This window comes from Salvelinus fontinalis, chromosome 27, assembly GCF_029448725.1.
Source record: "Salvelinus fontinalis isolate EN_2023a chromosome 27, ASM2944872v1, whole genome shotgun sequence".
Classification (NCBI taxonomy): Eukaryota; Metazoa; Chordata; class Actinopteri; order Salmoniformes; family Salmonidae; genus Salvelinus; species Salvelinus fontinalis.
Window position 1 is genome coordinate 22,815,304 of NC_074691.1, and position 10,458 is coordinate 22,825,761.

A 10,458-nucleotide genomic window follows, 5' to 3' on the forward strand; every position below is an offset into this window, starting at 1 on the left:
ATCAACAGGGAGTAGCAGCAGTGTAAATTGTCCGGGTGGCCATTTGATTAATTGTTCAGCAGTCTCATTGCTTGGGGGTAGAAGCTGTTATTAAGTAGCCTTTTGGTCCTAGACTTGCGGTAGCAGAGAGAACAGTCAATGACTTAGGTGAATGTTCTCTCTGCTACCGCACGGCAAATGCTACCGGAGCGCCAAGTCTAGGACCAAAAGACCCCTTAAGAGCTGCATGTGTAACTGTGATACAGGTATGTAATAACTAGATAATAAGCATGTAATAAATAAAATGAATACATTTAAACACTACAGTAGGGGCAGACAGACTAATCAAATTGTTACCCACCTCCTTGCTATCGATTGGCCATTACAGTCAAGACCGGGAGTGGTTTGGAGGAAATGGGCCAATCAGGTAATCCGATTTTGTCCGGGTCTGTTTTGTGGCTCCTCGCTCTGATGCGTGGGTTGGCTCTCAAACAATAGAAAGTGGTATGTACCATCATGGTCTCTACGATAGGTACATTTCCCTACGAAGTCAAAGATGATCATTTTTACTTTGCATTTATGAAACACAGTTTCTTTGAGTGTGGATCAATATGTGTGGATGAATTCATCTGAAAATCTGTCGTCAACTCAACTTCGCCCGTTGTACTGTCCGTTGCATTAGATTGTGCCCCCGGGATCCCTTTTTGAAGGGGAATTGTGCCTTGATCCTTCTCTGCTACCTTTCTAACGGGATTCATTTTGCCCCGGCTATGATAACCACAGCATGGAATGAAGCTGGATATTTGAATTGATTGAAACAGCGAATTGCACTGTACTGCAGTAGAGATGACAAGAACATAGGAGGAATTGAACAAACATTTAAGGTATGACATTTTCTCATGACTGAATTGTTTCATTCTAAACTTATACCTAACAACAAGAACATTTGAGGATTCTGAAATGTAGTAAAGTTGCTACCATTTACTTTACACAATTAACTGTTAAAATAAGCACCAGTCCATGCGCAACGGCTGGTCAACGACTATCTTTCTGTGTGGTAATACTAATTGATTACTGGTTAGCCATGATAAGCCATCAATGTCTGTGCTAACTAACATTTGTAACCATCTAGCCAGGTGACAGGTGTGAGGAAAATATCATTCAGTGTTTTTAACTTGTCAGTTTGTTGTACAAATGGGGTTTTATTGGTTACATTATGCATACTGTATACTCCGGGGGAAAGAACACCTAGCTAGCTAACGTTACTTGTCAATGGTCGTGTTTTGAAATTAGACGGGGGTAAGGGATCAAGGTATCACATCTGCACGAACTCGCGTTGTAAATTAGGCGAAATGGTTAGCAAGCTGCATGCTAACTATCACACCACATTGTAATGTTGAAGGGTTGTTGTGAAAATATACATCGGGCATCTTGTCAATGCATTATCACAACCCTGTATTTACATCTGTATCATACCCAGGTTAACATTGTCGTTATTTATTAGCTAGATAGCTAATGGACAATTTAATGGACATTTTTTTTCAACAAGAGCACGATAACGGCTATAACACCGGTTGTGAGCGAGCAAGCACGGGCACGGCAGTGATTTAATTTCCCCACGAAGAATGCATTGACTTTTCGGTGAAGAAGGGTTAGGGTAGCCTTCGATCTAGCTTCAATTCGTTTCCAATGAAGTTGTCTATGGGGCATGGGGGAAGGGAAAGACACATTCAGGGAAATCATCTTGCAAGACGCTTTGTGAAATCGAAAATGTTTTTCTCGATCGTCTTGAGTTCATTTGGTGGCAAAAGCATCTTTATTTTACAGTGACTATACACGAACCTGAATCACAACTCGAGTTCTGAGAATGAGATAGCTGTGTTTTTTTCCTTTTTTTCTTTTCTTACCATTTTTAAAGACAACCTCCAGAGATTTTTTAACTTTTACTGTTGAAAAGCGATATCCCAAGTATAACTACAGTAAAGTACACCCTCTAAAGGGTAAACAACTTTTCAGCAAAATAGTGTTTTTTAGACACAACTGCAACTTAGGAGTAGGGCATTCGAGGAGTTGGTCTGAAGGGAATCGTGATGTCATCGGCCTTCCACCTTGCTTGAGGAACAATAGAGAACAAAAGAGGAAAGGCCCACCCCCCACTTGTGCTATGTCATGACTTACCTGGACCACCTATTGAGATGTGCCTTTTGTTAAGTAAATCAGTTGTTAAATGAGGTGAAAAGGAGCTGAAGTACCACTTTAAGTTATTATGACTTGCCTAGTTAAATACAGGGTAAATAATATATACAAATATGTATGATTTTTGGCAAGCTGTACATTTATAATAGCCTTTTTGTCACGTTCCTGACCTATTTATGTTAGTTGTTATGTGTGTTAGTTGGTCAGGACGTGAGGTTGGGTGGGCATTCTATGTTTTCTGTTTCTGTGTTGGTTTTGGGTTGCCTGGTATGGCTCTTAATTAGAGGCAGGTGTTTGGCGTTCCTCTAATTAAGAGTCATATTTAGGTAGGCGTTGTCACAGTGTTCGTTGTGGGTGATTGTCTTCCGTGTTTGTGTTATGTTTGCACCATACGGAACTGTATACGGTTTGTTCGGTTTATGTAGTCTGTTTCCTATTCGTGCGTTCTTCGTGTCTATGTAAGTTCTCATGTTTAGGTCAGTCTACGTCGTTTGTTATTTTGTATCATTTCAAGTGTAGTTCGTGTTCGTTTTTCGTCTTGTCATTAAATTCATTATGTATTCACAACCTGCTGCGCCTTGGCTCCCTCAATACACCTCCTTTTCCGAAGATGGAGAGGAGGAGGATCGCCGTTACAGAATCACCCACCATACCAGAGCCAAGCAGCGGAGTCAACGGAGTAAGGGACAGGAAAAGAAGGAGCAATGGACATGGGACGATGTATTGGACGGAAAGGGTTGCTACACTTGGGAGGAGATCCTGGCTGGTAGGGATCGCCTCCCATGGGAACAGCTGGAGGCACTGAGGAGAGCAGAGGCTACCGGGGAGAGGAACCGGAGCTATGAGGGAACGCGTCTGGCACGGAAGCCAAAAAAGCCCGTAAGTAACTCCCAAAAATTTCTTGGGGGGGGGCTAGGAGGTAGTGGGCCAAGGGCAGGTAGGAGACCTGCGCCCACTTCCCAGGCTTACCGTGGAGAGCGGGAGTACGGGCAGGCGCCGTGTTACGCAGTAGAGCGCACGGTGTCTCCTGTACGAGTGCATAGCCCAGTGCGGGTTATTCCACCTCCCCGCACTGGTAGGGCTAGATTGGGTATTGAGCCAGGTGTCATGAGGCCGGCTCAACGCGTCTGGTCTCCAGTGCGTCTCCTCGGGCCGGCATACATGGCACCTGCCTTACGCATGGTTTCCCCGGTTCGCCTACATAGCCCGGTGCGGGTTATTCCACCTCCCCGCACTGGTCGGGCAACCGGGAGTATTCAACCAGGTAAGGTTGGGCAGGCTCAATGCTCAAGAGTGCCAGTACGCCTCCACGGTCCGGTATTTCCGGCGCCACCTCCCCGCCCCAGCCTAGTACCTACAGTGCCTACACTACGCACTAGGCTATCAGTGCGTCTCCTGAGCCCAGTTCCTCCTCCACGCACTCTCTCTGTAGTGCGTGTATCCAGTTCGGTGCCTCCAGTTCCGGCACCACGCACAAAGCCTCCTGTGCGTCTCCAGAGCCCTGAACACACTGTATATTCTCCCCCTACTAATCCTGATGTGCTTGTCCTCAGCCCGGTGTCACCAGTGCCGGTACCTCGCATCGGGTATAGAGTGGGCTTTGAGAATACAGTGTGCCCTGTCCCTGCTCCCCGCACTAGTAGGAAGGTGCCTATCCTTAGCCCGGTGCCTCCAGTTCCGGCACCACGCACCAGGTCTACAGTGCGCCGTATCCGGCCAGAGCCATCCGTCTCCCCAGCGCCATCTGAGCCATCCGTCTCCCCAGCGCCATCTGAGCCATCCGTCTCCCCAGCGCCATCTGAGCCATCCGTCTACCCAGCGCCGTCTGAGCCATCCGTCTGCCATGAGCCTGCAAAGCCGCCCGTCTGCCATGAGCCTGCAAAGCCGCCCGTCTGCCATGAGCCTACAGAGCCGTCCGCCAGACAGGAGCCGCTAGAGCCGCCCGCCAGACAGGAGCCGCTAGAGCCGCCAGCCAGACAGGATCTGCCAGAGCCGCCAACCAGACAGGAGCGTCGAGAGCCGCCAGCCCGCCATGAGCGTCGAGAGCCGTCAGCCCGCCATGAGCGTCGAGAGCCGTCAGCCCGCCATGAGCGTCGAGAGCCGTCAGCCCGCCATGAGCGTCGAGAGCCGTCAGCCCGCCATGAGCGTCGAGAGCCGTCAGCCCGCCATGAGCGTCGAGAGCCGTCAGCCCGCCATGAGCGTCGAGAGCCGTCAGCCTGCCATGAGCGTCCAGTTTCGTCAGTCAGCCATGAGCTGCCCTTCAGCCTGAAACGGCTAGATACCCAGAACTGCCCATCAGTCCAGAGCTGTCTCTCTGTCCGGAGCTGCCTTTCAGTCCGGAGTTGCCCCTCTATCAGTATCTCCCTCTCTATCTTGATCTACCTCTATATTCTTATCTATCCCTCTTTCTTGATCTATCTCTCTGTCCCGGTGCTGTCCTTATCAGTGATGTTATTAAGAGGATTTTGTGGGGGTAAAAAGAGGGTGGACATTCTTAGAGGGAGGAAGCTAGGATGGATTATGGTGGGGTGGGGACCTCGCCCGGAGCCTGAGCCACCACCGTGGTTAGATGCCCACCCAGACCCTCCCCTAGACTTTGTGCTGGTGCGTCCGGAGTTCGCACCTTATGGGGGGGGTAATGTCACGTTCCTGACCTATTTATGTTAGTTGTTATGTGTGTTAGTTGGTCAGGACGTGAGGTTGGGTGGGCATTCTATGTTTTCTGTTTCTGTGTTGGTTTTGGGTTGCCTGGTATGGCTCTTAATTAGAGGCAGGTGTTTGGCGTTCCTCTAATTAAGAGTCATATTTAGGTAGGCGTTGTCACAGTGTTCGTTGTGGGTGATTGTCTTCCGTGTTTGTGTTATGTTTGCACCATACGGAACTGTATACGGTTTGTTCGGTTTATGTAGTCTGTTTCCTATTCGTGCGTTCTTCGTGTCTATGTAAGTTCTCATGTTTAGGTCAGTCTACGTCGTTTGTTATTTTGTATCATTTCAAGTGTAGTTCGTGTTCGTTTTTCGTCTTGTCATTAAATTCATTATGTATTCACAACCTGCTGCGCCTTGGCTCCCTCAATACACCTCCTTTTCCGAAGATGGAGAGGAGGAGGATCGCCGTTACACTTTTATTATGATAGATTGTAAGGTCATTTATTTATGTCTCTCGTACCATAATATCAGCCAAAATGACATGACAAAGAACGACAATCCTATTTGATGTCTGTTCTGTATCTGTGTGTGTATCCCAAGGTGGCGCGCCAGGACCTGCATTTGTCAGTGAGCACTTGCTTGTCATTTAAATCTGTCAATCAAATCTGTCAATGCTTAAAGGAAAAGCTTAGTCTAGTGCATATTATACAGTAAAAGGTTAGATTAGACTTGAACCCTCTATTTTCATGATATGCCATATTGCAAACGTTTCCACTGGTTTGCTTTTTGAAAAGAAGCCCCTGAAATTAAAAGTTTCCTTTGCTTACAGTGGGTTTTAAACAACAACAAATTCAGAAGGAGAAGTTCTTCCCCATTTATTTTAAATGCTCAGAAATGTGCAGGGGATTGTGGGAAGGTGAGCGTCGAGAACCCTCCTAGCAGAAGTATAGTCAAGAGGAGGCGCCTCTGATCAAAACCCACTGTTAGGTTCAGATAACCTCTAGATAACAGATCATGATAGCAATGGTTATCTAGTCTCGGAAACCCGAACCTAAGCTAGACAATTGGTACAATGGTACATTGCCGGAAGCAGACTAATGGTTATCTGATGAAAATGATCTGATAAAGTCTATCATATCTCTAGAAGCATGGATATGGATATGGATATGGATATGGATATGGATATGGATATGGATATGGATATGGATATGGATATGCCTTGTTGGTGTTGTTGCTGTTGTCATTATTGTTGTTTTCTATGAGTAGCAGTGTTGGTCAGGCAGGAAGCTCAGCTACTATAGCAGAGGTACTTCAACCGTTTCAGCCTGGGACCCAAGCTTATGAAAACATGCAACTATACATAAATAAAAACAATAACAATGAAATACCCATATAAATAGCAATTTATGTTTATTTTCCCCCATTAAAAACTCTTACACATCTGTCTAGGTTGTTGGTAAAATACAAAACATCATTTTCATTCTGAACTGGAATAAACTGATTGATCACATCACACAGACATTTAACAAAACACACACACACACACACACACACACACACACACACACACACACACACACACACACACACACACACACACACTGACTCAGTTTTTGATAGAGCAACCCTAAGTAACAGTACAGATGAAAAATGAGGCCTATTGTACATCTTACTGGATAAATTATTGTTGATAGAAGGTCTAGGTTAGAACTGTTGCTGTTAAAATACATATTTTTTTTCTGAACTGGAATAAACTGATTGATCACCTAACACAGATGTAGCCCAGAAAACACACACAAACAGTCCTAATGAGAGGTGTGTGGCTGGTTGAAGATTCAACAAGCAGGTCTGTTCTGGGATCAGTTTGACAGTGCAACACTGATGTCATTCTCAGCATTCAGTCTGTTTCTGTACTTGTTTTTAAGTACGCCAGAGTTGAAAACCCTGACTCACGTAGGTATGTGGTGCCAAACTGGATCAGAACATCTACTGCTTTCTCCGGCATGCAGGAGACTGCTTCCTGCTGTAGATGAGCAACCCAGAAGAGCAACTCAGTTTATTCCAGTTCAGAAAGAAATTGCTGCTTGTATTTTAACAGCAACAGTTCCAACCTAGACTTGTTTTCAACAATCATTTCTACAGTAAGATAGACAGTAGGCCTGATCATTTTTCATCCTCATATGTACTGTTACATAGGGTGGCATTATCAGTAGCTAGCTAGCGTGCTTTGGCTAACATTAGCTAGCTAGCTATTAGCTGTTTACAAGGGGATTGTTTGAAAGAGAAACTCACATCTACTTTTATGAGAGATAGTACTCCTTATTTCTGCTTATCATCATCACCTGTTCTAAAATGACAACTTACTTTTCCACTGTTGAAGCACTGTTTCCTGAAGCATTCTGCCCTGTTCTGAAAGAACTCCCTGACCCTGAGTTTACATGCTGTGGATGTTTGCTAGACATTTTTTCATTTTGAGAGACTCATCAGTAAGCACTTCTCCACACAAAACATATTGTGGGTGCTCCTCGTTATTTCTCAAAGTTTGTATGCAACCAAGAGAGAGAAACCCGTCGCTGTATTTGCATTTCATGACGATTGAGCTAAGTCAGAACTTGTGGCTAGCTTGAGTCGATTTGATGACAGCGGTGAGTGATGGCGAGGGGGTGAGTGATGGCAAGTGGGTGAGTGATGGCGAGTGGGTGAGTGATGGCGAGTGGGAATAACAAGTCAGTGGCTGTTGCCGTGTTCATAACAACTGGTGAAATTTGCTCCAACTCGGGAACTCTGGCCTCTTTCTAGAGCTCAGACTTTCCAACCTGAAGATCACTGACGTCATGATTTGACCTTGTATTTTTTCGAGTCCCCAGTTCTTTTGAACTCGGCATGACAGTGCATCATCTGCTGCTGAACGACAGCGCTGCAAAATTTGGGCCCCGCGGTGATCTTCAAGAAAACTGCAGAAAAAGGCCTGCATTTCCCTCCCACTCGTGCTGCTGCCATGAGCAGAGATGCCACTGTTTAACAGAGAGCGCACTGAACAGAGAGCGCACTGAACAGAGAGCGCACTGAACAGAGAGCGCACTGAACAGAGAGAGCACTGAACAGAGAGCGCACTGAACAGAGAGAGCACTGAACAGAGAGAGCACTGAACAGAGAGAGCACTGAACAGAGAGCGCACTGAACAGAGAGCGCACTGAACAGAGAGAGCACTGAACAGAGAGCGCACTGAACAGAGAGAGCACTGAACAGAGAGAGCACTGAACAGAGAGAGCACTGAACAGAGAGCACTGAACAGAGAGCGCACTGAACAGAGAGCACTGAACAGAGAGCACTGAACAGAGAGAGCACTGAACAGAGAGAGCACTGAACAGAGAGCACTGAACAGAGAGCACTGAACAGAGAGGCACTGAACAGAGAGGCACTGAACAGAGAGCACTGAACAGAGAGGCACTGAACAGAGAGGCACTGAACAGAGAGGCACTGAACAGAGAGCACTGAACAGAGAGAGCACTGAACAGAGATCGCACTGAACAGAGATCGCACTGAACAGAGAGAGCACTGAACAGAGAGAGCACTGAACAGAGAGCACTGAACAGAGAGCGCACTGAACAGAGAGGCACTGAACAGAGAGCACTGAACAGAGAGGCACTGAACAGAGAGGCACTGAACAGAGAGCACTGAACAGAGAGGCACTGAACAGAGAGGCACTGAACAGAGAGGCACTGAACAGAGAGCACTGAACAGAGAGAGCACTGAACAGAGATCGCACTGAACAGAGATCGCACTGAACAGAGAGCGCACTGAACAGAGAGCGCACTGAACAGAGAGCGCACTGAACAGAGAGCGCACTGAACAGAGAGCGCACTGAACAGATAGCGCACTGAACAGAGAGCGCACTGAACAGAGAGCGCACTGAACAGAGAGAGCACTGAACAGAGAGCGCACTGAACAGAGAGCGCACTGAACAGAGAGCGCACTGAACAGAGAGAGCACTGAACAGAGAGCGCACTGAACAGAGAGCGCACTGAACAGAGAGCGCACTGAACAGAGAGCGCACTGAACAGAGAGCGCACTGAACAGAGAGAGCACTGAACAGAGAGAGCACTGAACAGAGAGTGCACTGAACAGAGAGCGCACTGAACAGAGAGGCACTGAACAGAGAGAGCACTGAACAGAGAGCGCACTGAACAGAGAGCGCACTGAACAGAGAGCGCACTGAACAGAGAGCGCACTGAACAGAGAGCGCACTGAACAGAGAGCGCACTGAACAGAGAGAGCACTGAACAGAGAGAGCACTGAACAGAGAGTGCACTGAACAGAGAGTGCACTGAACAGAGAGCGCACTGAACAGAGAGGCACTGAACAGAGAGAGCACTGAACAGAGAGCGCACTGAACAGAGAGCGCACTGAACAGAGAGCGCACTGAACAGAGAGCGCACTGAACAGAGAGCGCACTGAACAGAGAGCGCACTGAACAGAGAGAGCACTGAACAGAGAGAGCACTGAACAGAGAGTGCACTGAACAGAGAGCGCACTGAACAGAGAGCGCACTGAACAGAGAGGCACTGAACAGAGAGAGCACTGAACAGAGAGCGCACTGAACAGAGAGCGCACTGAACAGAGAGCGCACTGAACAGATAGAGCACTGAACAGAGAGCGCACTGAACAGAGAGCGCACTGAACAGAGAGCGCACTGAACAGAGAGCGCACTGAACAGATAGCGCACTGAACAGAGAGCGCACTGAACAGAGAGCGCACTGAACAGAGAGCGCACTGAACAGAGAGCGCACTGAACAGATAGCGCACTGAACAGAGAGCGCACTGAACAGAGAGCGCACTGAACAGATAGAGCACTGAACAGAGAGCGCACTGAACAGAGAGCGCACTGAACAGAGAGCGCACTGAACAGAGAGCGCACTGAACAGATAGCGCACTGAACAGAGAGCGCACTGAACAGATAGAGCACTGAACAGAGAGAGCACTGAACAGAGAGCGCACTGAACAGATAGAGCACTGAACAGAGAGAGCACTGAACAGAGAGCGCACTGAACAGATAGAGCACTGAACAGATAGAGCACTGAACAGATAGAGCACTGAACAGAGAGCGCACTGAACAGAGAGCGCACTGAACAGAGAGCGCACTGAACAGAGAGCGCACTGAACAGAGAGCGCACTGAACACAGAGCGCAGATGCACTTGGCCAAATCAATTCCTATAATTCATTAAATAATTATACATTTACTCTGATACGTAGCGACCCACCATTAACATGTCCGAGACCCAACCAATACTTTAAGAAAGGCTGTCCTGTAGCATAAGAAGGCGGAGTGGGTTCTTTAACTAGGCTGACTTCGGCATCTTGCAGCTGTTGAGCTTATCAGTCCTAAGCAAAGGCATTCAAAACATGCATGACTGGCCATTTCCCATACATGGGGCTTTAAGTTCCTTTGCAGTGTAGAGGAGTTAGATGGGACAGACACGTATTTCACGCCATCACACATGGAGACATAAACTCAAAATCACTCCGTTAATAGCATTTAGGAGATAAATGTGGGGTCTCTCTCTCCCTCTCTCCCTCTCTGTCTCTCTGTCAGTCACGCACGCACGCACGCACGCACGCACGCACACACACACA

General features: G+C 47.4%; 1 protein-coding gene across 2 annotated transcripts in view; it reads left to right on the forward strand.

The window, feature by feature from the left end:
* Positions 1-458: 458 nt before the first annotated feature.
* The window catches only part of wasf1 (WASP family member 1), a 149,979-nt gene continuing 139,979 nt past the window's right edge, over positions 459-10,458 (forward strand). Inside the window, exon 1 of one of the 2 annotated variants that reach the window (XM_055885305.1) lies at positions 459-863. The gene's annotated coding sequence lies outside the window, so the exon portion shown is untranslated. The remainder of the gene's footprint in view (positions 864-10,458) is intronic. The other variant, XM_055885304.1, reaches the window with a different exon arrangement.